At 46.3% G+C, this 11952-nt stretch overlaps 1 pseudogene; it reads right to left on the bottom strand.

Moving 5' to 3' along the window:
- Nucleotides 1-547: 547 nt before the first annotated feature.
- LOC144482877 (uncharacterized) lies at nucleotides 548-10657 on the bottom strand (annotated as a pseudogene).
- Between the last annotated feature and the right edge of the window lie 1295 nt (nucleotides 10658-11952).

The following is an 11952-nucleotide window of genomic DNA, read 5'->3' as shown; positions in this document are numbered from 1 at the left end:
ACTATTAATCCAGAAACTCAGCTAATGTTCTGGGGACATGGGTTCGAATCCCACCATGGCAGATGGTGGAATTTGACCTCAATAAAAAACATCTGGAATTGAGAATCTACTGATGACCATGAAATCGTTGTCGATTGTCGGAAAAACGCATCTGGTTCACTAATGTTCTTTACGGAAGGAAATTTGTTGTCCTTACCTGGTTTGGCCTACATGTGACTCCAGAGCCACAGCAATGTGGTTGACACTCAACTGCCCTCTCGAGAGCAACTAGGGATGGGCAATAAATGCTGACCAGCCAGCGACAGCCATGTCCCACACTGAATAAAAATAAAACTGTCAGAGTGAACATGGTTCAGTTCTGGATGTGAATAACAGCAGCAATAACAGCAGAATCCAGTCCCTGTAATCACTTGTGAACTCGCTGGTATCTGAACAGATTGGATAACTGAGTGAATACCATCCTGCACAGACCCAGTGAATGGCCTCTCCCCAGCATGAAGACACTGGTGTGTCAGAAGGTTGGATGAATCAATGAATTCTTTCTCATTCAGCTGAACAGCCTCTCCCTGTTGTGAACTCGCTGGCATGTCTGCAAGTGAGATGATCGATTAAATCTCATCTCACACTCTGGACAGCTGAATGGCCTCTCCCCTGTGTGAACTCGCTCGTGTCTCAGCAGGTCAGATGAAGTAACGAATGCTTACCCACACTCAGAGCAGGTGAACGGTCTCTCCCAGTGTGAACTCGCTGGTGTATCTGTAGGTTGTAGGAGAGAGAGAATCCCTTTCCACATTCAGAGCAGATGAATGGCCTCTCCCCAGTGTGAACTCGCTGGTGTGTCTGCAACTGAGATAACCGACTGAAACTCATCACACACTTGGAGCAGGTAAATGGCCTCTCCCCACTGTGAATTCGCTGGTGTATCCGGAGGTTGGAGGAGCGAGAGAATCCCTTTCCACACTGCAAACAGATGAACGGCCTCTCCCCCGTGTGAACCCGCTGGTGTGTCATTAAGTCGGAAGAATTCGTAAATCCCTTTGCACACTTAGTGCAGGTGAATGGTCTCTCCCCAGTGTGACTGCGCCGATGAATTTCCAGCTCCGAGGGGTATCTGAATCTGCGGAACCACCAGCGAGTTCACTCCGGGGAGAGACCGTTCACTTGCTCTGACTGTGGGAAGGGATTCACGCAGTTATCTGCCCTGCTGACACACCAGCGAGTTCACACCGGAGAGAGGCCATTCACCTGCTCTGTGTGTGGGAAGGGATTCACTAATTTACCCAACCTGCTGAGTCATAAAGTCACTCACACCAGTGAGAGGCCCTTTAAATGCTCGGACTGTGGGAGTGAATTCAAAATTTCTGGAGAACTGGTGTCCCACCAGCGCATTCACACTGAGGACAGACTGTTCAGCTGCTCTCTCTGCACAAAGAGGTTTAAGAGGTCATCCACACTGCAGAGACACCAGCGAGTTCACACCAGGGAGAGGCCATTCACCTGCTCTGTGTGTGGGAAGGGATTCAGTCAGTCATTCACCCTGCTGACACACCAGCGTCTCACACCGAGGAGAGACCATTTACCTGCACCGAGTGTGGGAAGGGATTCACTCAGTCATCGACCCTGCTGACACACCAGCAAGTTCACAGTGGGGAGAGACCGTTCACTTGCTCCGAGTGTGGGAACGGATTCACTTGGTTATCCAGCCTGCACAAAGTCATTCATTCCCAGGAGAGGCCCTTTAAATGCTCTGACTGTGGGAGTGGCTTCAAAATTTCTGAGCATCTGATAGACCACCAGCGCATTCACACTGGGAGAGACCATTCACCTGCTCTGTGTGTGCGGAAGGATTCACTCGATACCCCAGCTGCTGAGGCACAATGTCCCTCACACCCAGGAGAGACCCTTTAACTGCTCTGACTGTGGGAATGGTTTCAAAAGCTCTCAGGAACTGATGATCCACCAGTCCAATCACAGCTGCTGTGTGTGGGAAGAAATTCACCAGTTCATCCCTCCTGCTGAGACACCAGCGAGTTCACAAGTGATGACAGGGGTTGGATTCTGCTGTTATTGCTGCTGTTGATCACATCCAGGACTTAACCATGTTCATTCTGACAGTAGGTGAAGTGGGAGGGTCGGAGGATTTCTTTCTGTGGACTGGCTGGTCTCACAATTTTGCTTCCAGTGGGCTGATGCTCTTTGAGCCTGGGAGAGCACATTTCCACTGAAATGATCCTCACAAACTGACAAAGAACATTTATTTTATCCTGGACAGTAAATAATGTTTTTCCTACCACTACAGGTAGATCTACAGTAAGTACATTTGTCTCTGTTCCATTGAGTCTACAGCACAGGGCCAGGCCAGTCGGCTCAATTGGTCTGTGTCAGTATTTATGCTCCACATGAGCCTCCACCCACCCCCCTCCATCTCCCCCCATCAGCATATCCTTCTATTCCTTTCTCTTCCCCTTTGAGTTCCACATTCTCACCACTCACTGGGTAAAAAGGTTTCTCCTGAAATCCCTGTTGGATTATTGAACCCCTTCATAATCTTAAAGACTTCCATCAGGTCACCCTTCAGTCTTCTCGTTTCTAGAGAAAAGCAGCCCCAGTCTTTCCTGAGGGTTAAATGCTCTCAGTTCTGGGATTATTCTTGTGAATCTTTGTTGCTCCTTCTCCAGTGCCTCTTTTTCCTTTTTCTAAATGGAGATCACAGATGTTGACAGTGCTCCCAGTGTGGTCTAACCCTGATTCTAAACAAGTTGAACAGAACCTCCCTGCTGTTCAGTTCTATCCCTCTGGAATGGAACCCTATACATGGGCCCCATACTTTAGGAAAGATGTGAAGTCCTTAGAGAGGGTGCAGAGGAGATTTACGAGAATGACTCCAGGGATGAGGGACTTCAGTGAGTTGGAGAGACTGGAACAGCTGAAATTTCTCTCTTTAGATCAGACAGGCATTAGGATTGCGAATGGGGCCATTCAGCCCATTGAGTCCATGCCAGCTCTCTTTAGATCAAACTGTTGTCCTCTCTCCGTGTCCCGTAGATTTATTTCCCTGAAGTTCCCATCCAATTTCCTTTTGGAAACATTCCATTATCTCTGCTTCAGCCGCTCGTAGGAAGTGAGTCCCAGATATTTACCACTTCAAATGCAACCGAGGAGCAGAGAGCGCAAAAGGAGGCCGTGTGACCCATTGTGCCCCTGCTGCCTCTTCAAACATTCTCAGCAACAAGGTCAAGGAAGCCATGTTAAATTCGAACATGTGACTGGAGTTGTATTTTAAAAATTAATGTTGGATTCACCTACATGCTTGTGGAAGATGCATAGCTGGCAGGAATTGTCTGAACTAAGAATTTCTTCTATGAATTTGATCAGTTGGGGGACATTATATTCTGTCAAATCTGGCTCAAGAATAAGGTTGATTGCTCAGTTCAAGTAAGAAGGAAAGTTATTGGCTTGCAGCAAGTGTCTTTTCGAACCAGTATATCTTGTATTAACCTTATTCAGTTGTGGGACATGGGCGTCGCTGGCTGGCCAACATTTATTGCCCATCCCTAGATGCCCTTGTTCAGAGGGCAGTTGAGAGTCAACCACATTCTATGAACCAAATGTGTTCATTAAATATTACTGTATTTAGAACAAAGAAAATTACAGCACAGGAACAGGCCCTTCGGCCCTCCAAGCCTGCACCGACCATGCTGCCTGACTTAACGAATACCCCATAACCTTCCGGGGACCATATCCGTCTATTCCCATCCTATTCATGTATTTGTCACGATGCCCCTTAAAAGTCACTACCGTATCCGCTTCCACTACCTCCCCCAGCAACGAGTTCCAGGCACCCACTACTCTCTGTGTAAAAAATCTGCCTTGTACATCTCCTTTAAACATTGCGCCTCGCACCTTAAACCTATGTCCCCCAGTAATTGACTCTTCCACCCTGGGAAAAAGCTTCTGACTATCCACTCTGTCCATGCCTCTCATAATCTTGTAGACTTCTATCAGGTCGCCCCTCGATCTCCGTCGCTCCAGTGAGAACAAACCAAGTTTCTCCAACCTCTCCTCATAGCTAATGCCCTCCATACCAGGCAACATCCTGGTAAATCTTTTCTGTACCCTCTCCAAAGCCTCCACCTCTTTCTGGTAGCGTGGCGACCAGAATTGAACACTATATTTCAAGTGCGGCCTAACTAAGGTTCTATAAAGCTGCAACATGACTTGCCAATTTTTAAACTCAGTGCACTGGCCGATAAAGGCAATCATGCCGTATGCCTTCTTGACTACCTTCTCCACCTGCATTGCCACCTTCAGTGACCTGTGTACCTGTACACCCAGATCCCTTTGTCTATCAATACTCATAAGGGTTCTGCCATTTACTGTATATTTCCTATCTGTATGACACCTTCCAAAATGCATTACCTCACATTTGTCTGGATTAAACTCCATCTGCCATCTCTCCGCCCAAGTCTCCAACCGATCTATATCCTACTGTATCCTCTGATGGTCCTCATCGCTATCCGCAAATCCTCCAACCTATGTGTCGCCCGCAAACTTACTAATCAAACCAGTTACATTTTCCTCCAAATCATTTGTGCATATTACAAACAGCAAAGATCCCAGCACTGATCCCTGAGGAATGCCACTTGTCACAGCCCTCCATTCAGAAATGCATTCTTCCACTGATACCCTCTGTCTTCTTTGACCAAGCCAGTTTTGTATCCACCTTGCCAGCTCACCTCTGATCCCATGCAACTTCACCTTGTGCATCAGTCTGCCATGAGGGACCTTGTCAAAGGCCTTACTGAAGTCCATGTAGACAACATCCACTGCCCTACCCTCATCAATCATCTTCGTCACTTCCTCGAAAAACCCGATCAAGTTCGTGAGACACGACCTCCCCTTCACAAAACCATGTTGACTCTCACTAATACGTCCACTTATTTCCAAGTGGGAATAAATCCTGTCTCGAAGAATCCTCTCCAATAATTTCCCTATTGCTGATGTATGGCTCACCGGCCTGTAATTACCTGGATTATTCTTGCTACCCTTCTTAAACAAAGGAACAACATTGGCTATTCTCCAATTCTCTGGGACCTCCCCGTAGCCAGTGAGGATACAAATATTTCTCTCAAGGCCCCAGCAATTTCCTCCCTTGCCTCTCTCAGTATTCTGGGGTAAATCCCATCAGGCCCTCGGGACTTGTCTACCTTAATGTTTCTCACGAACCCCAATACCTCCTCCTTTTTGATCTCAACATGACTCAAACTATCTACACATCCTTTCCCAGACTCATCATCCACCAAGTCCTTTTCTTTGGTGAATACTGACGCAAAGTACTCATTTAATACCTCGCCCATTTCCTCTGGCTCCGTGCATAGATTCCCTCCCTTGTCCTTGAGTGGGCCAACCCTCTCCCTGGCTACCCTCTTGCTCTTTATATATGTATAAAAAGCCTTGGGATTTTCCTTAATCCTGCTGGCCAATGCTTTTTCGTGACCCCTTTTAGCCCTCCTTACTCCTTGCTTAAGTTTCTTTCTACTTTCCTTGTATTCCACACTTGCTTCATGTGTTCCCAGCCTCCTAGCTTTGACAAATGTTTCGTTTTTCTCTTTGACGAGGCTCACAATATCTCTCATTATCCAAGGTTCCCAAAACTTGCCATACTTATCCTTCACCCTTACAGGAATGTGCTGGTCCTGAATCCCTATCAACTTACACTTGAAAGCCTCCCACACGCCAGATGTTGATTTGCCCTCAAACATCTGCCCCATCTGGTAGCTATTTATTAGCTACCAGTCATGAACAGATGAGAAATTAATGAGCCTTAATTGAGTTATAGTTAATCAATGAATCAGTAGTCATAGTAAAAGATTGAGTTTTATTTGCTGTAAGAGTTTAATTGCTGTGTATGTAAAGAATGTGCAATGAGGATAAATGTACTGGCGAGAGAGACCTTCAAGCTCTGATTAGCCTCAACATTTGAAACTGTGAGAATAAGGGATTGTATAGAATCAGCTAAAGGGATAGTATGAACCAGTTCTATTGTATTCCTGTCTAAGATAATAAGAGGTGGTGGTGTTAGTAATTGAGGATCCAGTTAAATTAATCTAGTGGTCAAATTGACCAATTGTCATGATTCAACAGGCCCAACTCTGCCGTGAAGTAATCGTCACTTTGTGGATAAAAGTAGGAGGTTCTGAACGTCTTCCTTACGAGCCAAATACTGAAAACTCCCGAGGCTGAGTTCCAAGGAAATTACTGTCAGAGAAGGAACCAGACTCCCGAGGCTGAATTCCACAAGAATTCCTGTCAAAGAAGGAGCCAGAGAGGGTTACGTTTCTACGGACTGATCACCCGCATGGAGTTGTAAAAGTCAATGTCTTAAAGTTTATTTATTAGTCTCTCTATTAGTGCGATGCCCATGGCAGTTTCCCAACTGGGGCGCAGGCCCCGTTATTCTCAGCTAATATTAGCCCTCAGCTCCGTCGCCTGGCTGTCATTGACACGAGCAATAGAGACAGAAAGGTGCCCAGGCTCAAAGGGGAAGTCGAAATGTGTGCCTTTAAATGAACTGTTAGGATCTCTGATGATCAACAATTTAAAAAAAAATTCTAAACCCAGTGAGTAAATTAAAGAATGACACGACAAAACTTCAAGTTTATGGCGTTTACTCCAACAAACTGGAAGCAACAATGATTAAACACTTTTTTATAGGGAACATCGCCCTTAAACTGTAAAATTAAACTTTGCCCTTTTACTCTTAACACCATTAAATATCCACTCAATGGATATATTTTACCCTGCCTTGGAATGTTGACACTCTTTCTCCAAAAACCAGCCCAAAGTGATTCTTTACTCCTCAACAGTTTATTTCCATTGTTTTCCTTTTCCAGTTTGGCAACCTTTAATCCCAGAACTGTCCTTCACAGTGATGGTTCTCCTGGACATTTTCCCACTAACACAAGCAAGGCGAATCTTCCAGCCTTGGTTCACAATTCTCAGGAATTTGTGACCAACATTCGACATCGGAGCAGAAAAGTCGGCCATTTGGCCCTTTGAGTCGGCTCCACCGTTTATTTACATCATGGCTGATCTGTTTGTGTTGCGTTCTCGTGCTATACCCGATACTTTTGATGCCCTTATCCAACAAGAATTAGTATAAAGGCAAAATTCTGCTGTTGTTGGAATCTGAAACAAAAACAGAAAATGCTGGACAATCTCAGCAAGTCTGACAGCATCTGTAGAGAGAGAATGGAGGCAACATTTTGAGTCAGGATTACTCTTTGTCAGAGGTGAAGACAAGGAAAATCGGACAAAATTGGGAAGCAATCTATTAAACCTCCTCTGAACCACTTTCAATGCATTTGTATCATTTCTTAAATAGGAGACAAAGCTGCACCGAGTGTTCAAGATGCAGTCTCAGCAACGCCCTGCATAACTGAAGCAGAACATCTTTACTCCTATGTTCACTTTCTCTCATAATAAAGGATAACATTCCATTTGTAAGAACTTTGATTTGTTTGAACTAAGATTTATGGGGTTCTCTTGTTTACAATAACCTCCCCAATCGTAAATCACACCAGGTTCCAGTGACTTAACCATGTGGTAAGAAAGAACACATTAAATGGTGAATTCAGAAAGTTTATTTATCATTAAAAATGTAACAAGTCAGAAAGATAAAAACGGAGTGTCGATTAACAGTTAATAGAGAAAGTTTAACTTTAACAATTGAACAGACTTCTCTCCATCCCTCTCAGACCAGGACATGAAGTGACCGCTCCAAAAACATGGATAACTTGTAAAACCAACAGCTCTCAACACCTCTCTGTAAACATCTCTCCCTCCACCTCTCTCTACCAAATTGCCTTCTCAAGACCACTTTTTTATACTTTAAAAATGCCGAAAGCCCATCTTAGCCAATTCCCATAAATCTTCAATTATAAACTAAAATAGACATGAGTTTTCAGATGATTTGAAAAGAAATGAACTGTCTGCTGAAAGGGTTAACTTTTCTACAGAACCGAAAGGGATGGGGAGTGAGCAGCAAACACTTGGCACACAATAATCCCACTTTACACAAGTATAAAAATCAAAACAAACTCGATTGTAAACTTCAGCTCTTAATTTTTTTGTTATATTCCAGAACCTAATTATTTTCATTTGATCAGTTTTTGTTAGGGATGGACAACTTCTGTTCTTTATAAACTGATTCACTCATTTTGTTTATTCTACATGGGCTCGGAGAATCAGAACCCAGACTTTATCATCCTTATCCTTTTTCTCCCTTTGCCACCACTCCCTCTGTTTTGCGGGAGGGTCATGGGGATTCCAATCAGAACTAATCATTTTATCAGAAAAGTTAAATACTGCGGATGCTGGAATCTGAAACAACAACAGAAAATGCTGGAAAAGCTCAGCAGGTCTGGCAGCATCTGTGGAGACAGAGTGGAGCCAATGTTTCAAGTATGGATGACCCTTCATAAGAGCTGTTATGAAATGTCTTCCAGACTTGAAACGTTGGCTGTATTCTCTAATAATTTTATCGATAAGTTTCTTGTTCTTAGTTTCCAAACAGCAGGTAAGAGACCTGTCCAGTCCTCACTCGAGCTCTGATTTTTCACTGGCCATGCTTGGGTCAGTTTATAACCATTAGAATCTACTCTGAGGTCTGCTTTTCAGTCCAGTGCTACTTGGAGTATACCGTCACTTCACTGACTATCGGGTCACATGTCCCTCACAGTTCTTATCACAAATTTGGGATAAAATAATTTAAACAATGCCTGAGAACGCTTTTTAACTTCTTAACCAACTACCTACCACTGTTTGTTGATTGGTCAGACCCCCTTTTCACAGATTCGGGTATCTCAGCCGCTGAACACCAGCCGGTCCTGGAATAAGTTTAATTCTAACCCATTCTGAGTAAATATTCTCACCAGGTCCTCTGTCGGGGCCCTGCTAAGCAGCTTTAATGGTCCGTGATTGCAGAAACTGAGCAGTCACAGGAATGTGGTCAAGATAGTCCAGTCCCACAATGCCTCACATTCAATCTGCAGTCCTTCAATTATAACAGAATATGTGGCTGTATGTAGCTGCCTCGGCCACGATCAGCGCCAACACTGCCTTCCTGAACTGCTACAATGCCTGAGGTATAAGTACACCCACAGTGCTGTGAGGGAGGGATTTCCAGCTACACATTCCATACTTCCTCTAGACTGTAGGTGGATACCAGATTGATATATTCCATTCACCCACACCCAAGGTGAGTTATTCCAATTTCTTTATTGTCCAGGACAATAGATTCACAATATCTTTCAAACAGAAATTAAAGAATATTTTGATGCAGTGCATGGTACTGACCTGGAACTTGCTGCCTACGAGGGTGGAGGAAGTGGAGACAGTAAACAATTACAAAGGAAATTGGATGGGCTTCTGGGGGAGTTTCAAACAGAAATGCTGACTAAATATCTCTGAACTTCCTCACACCCGGTCACTCTGTGATCCATGTGAAATTTGAAACCAGGTATTCGCAACAAGACTCAAAGAGCATCAGCCCACTGGAGGCAAAGTTGTGAGACCGGCCAGTCCAGCAGAAAGAAACCCTCCGACCCTCCCCATTGACCAACTGTGAGAATGAACAGAATGCAGTCCTGGTGTAATTGAGAGCAGAAACAATAACAGCAGAATCCAACCCCTGTGAACTTGTTGGTGCCTCAGCAGCTGTGATGAAATTCTGAACCCTTTTTATACACTGAGCAGGTGGACGGTTTCTCCCCAGTGTAACCTCACTGATGTCTCAGCAGGTGGGACAACTGAGTGAATTCCTTCCCACACTGAGAGCAGGTGGATGGCCTCTCCCCATGTGAACTCGCTGGTGTCTCTGCAGGTTTGATGAACGAGCGAAACCCTTCCCACACTGAGAGCAGGTAAACGGCCTCTCCCCAGTGTGAATGCGCTGATGTGTCTGCAGGACGGATGACTGAGCGAAACCCTTCCCACACTGAGAGCAGGTAAACGGCCTCTCCCCAGCGTGAATGCGCTGATGTGTCTGCAGGTGGGATAACTGAGTGAATCCCTTTCCACACTGAGAGCAGGTGAACGGCCTCTCCCCAGTGTGAATTCGCTGGTGTCTCTGCAAAGTGGATGACATGGTGAATCCCTTTCCACACTGAGAGCAGGTGTACGGCCTCTCCCCAGTATGAACGCGCTGATGTGTCTGCAGGTCGGATAACCGAGTGAATCCCTTTCCACACTGAGAGCAGGTGAATGGCCTCTCCCCAGTGTGAATTCGCTGGTGTGTCCACAGGTTGGATAACTGGTTGAACCCCTTCCCACATTGAGAGCAGGTGAATGGCCTCTCCCCAGTGTGAATTCGCTGGTGTCTCTGCAAAGTGGATGACACAGTGAATCCCTTTCCACACTGAGAGCAGGTGAACGGTCTCTCTCCAGTGTGAACTCGCTTGTGTGTCTGCAGGTGGGGGAACCGAATGAATCCCTCCCCACACTCAAAGCAGATGAATGGCCTCTCCCCAGTGTGGTTGCGCCGATGAGCATCCAGCAGAGAGGGGTATCTGTATCTCTTTCCACAGTCTGCACATTTCCATGGTTTCTCCATGGTGCAGGTGTCCTTGCCTCTCCCTTGGGTGGCCAATCAGTTGAAGCCTTGTCCACACACAGAACAGTCTCTCCCCGCTGTGAATGGTGTGATATTTATTCAGGCTGTGTAACTGGTTAAAGCTCTTCAGTCAGTGCACTGGAACACTCTCACTTGAATGTGGAAGTGTGTTGATGCTTTTCCAGTCACACTAATGTTTGAAATCTTTTCAAATCTTCCAGATTCAATGGCCGATGATATTCAGGTCCCAAGGAATATGACTCTGCCAGATCTAGATGTGACGTTTGAGATTTTAGCCTGTGATTCCTCTTTCAATATCCTGCAAAACAAGTTGACACAAGTCATCAGTGTCAGTACAGGATCGAAATTCAGAACAGACAATTCCAGTTTCTATGGAACATTCTTTCTCTCTCAATCCCCAAAAGCTGTGAATCTCCATCCCACACACTCTCCCTCCATTCTCACTCTGCTGTATCTAATATTTACCCTTCCAATTCTCCTGAAGGTGCTGATTGAGGCTGATTGACAGATCCATGCTCACTCCTTCCTGTCCTTAACACAGAGAGCTGAAAATCTCCATGCAGGCTGCCAAACAGGTACATGTCTATCTGACCGGCCGAACAATGTGTGGAATATACCGACTGGATTCACTTCCTTACCATTCAGTTGCTACAAGTCCCCAATTTCCTCCAGAATGAGAAAAGAAATGGAAAGGGCGAAACATTGATTTCCTCCCAGATGTTGTCCAGAGGCGGAAGTTTCAATCATTGGCCAACTTCCGCATTGTGATGGCACAATATAACCGAGCCTGAATTAGCCAATAGGAATAAGTCTGTTCCCATGTGACGTCCTGTGGTTCCAGTGCGCAGGCCCGGGCGCGCGTCCACGGGAGCCCCGCCCCCACCCATTGTTCCCCTCCCCCTGCACCTCCTCGAGCCAAGGTTTCCAGGCAACCGGCTGGCGGCTCCGGCCAGAGCGAGAAGCCGCGCGGTGATCTCCCCCTCCCCCCTCTCTCTACGGCGGCTGCTCCAAAAAGAGATCGAGAGCGACCGCTGGCGGCAGCCGCACTGCGCCTGCTCCGGACAGCTCGGCTCAGCAGCACTCTCTGCGCCTGCTCCGGACAGCTCGGCTCAGCAGCGCTCTCTGCGGCTGCTCCGGACAGCTCGGCTCAGCAGCGCTCTCTGCGGCTGCTCCGGACAGCTCGGCTCAGCAGCACTCTCTGCGCCTGCTCCGGACAGCTCGGCTCAGCAGCGCTCTCTGCGCCTGCTCCGGACAGCTCGGCTCAGCAGCGCTCTCTGCGCCTGCTCCGGACAGCTCGGCTCAGCAGCGCTCTCTGCGCC

The sequence above is a fragment of the Mustelus asterias genome, unplaced genomic scaffold, assembly GCF_964213995.1.
Source record: "Mustelus asterias unplaced genomic scaffold, sMusAst1.hap1.1 HAP1_SCAFFOLD_43, whole genome shotgun sequence".
NCBI classification, from domain to species: Eukaryota; Metazoa; Chordata; class Chondrichthyes; order Carcharhiniformes; family Triakidae; genus Mustelus; species Mustelus asterias.
The sequence above is the reverse complement of the archived record's forward strand: the minus strand, read 5'-3'. Positions and strand labels throughout refer to the sequence as shown.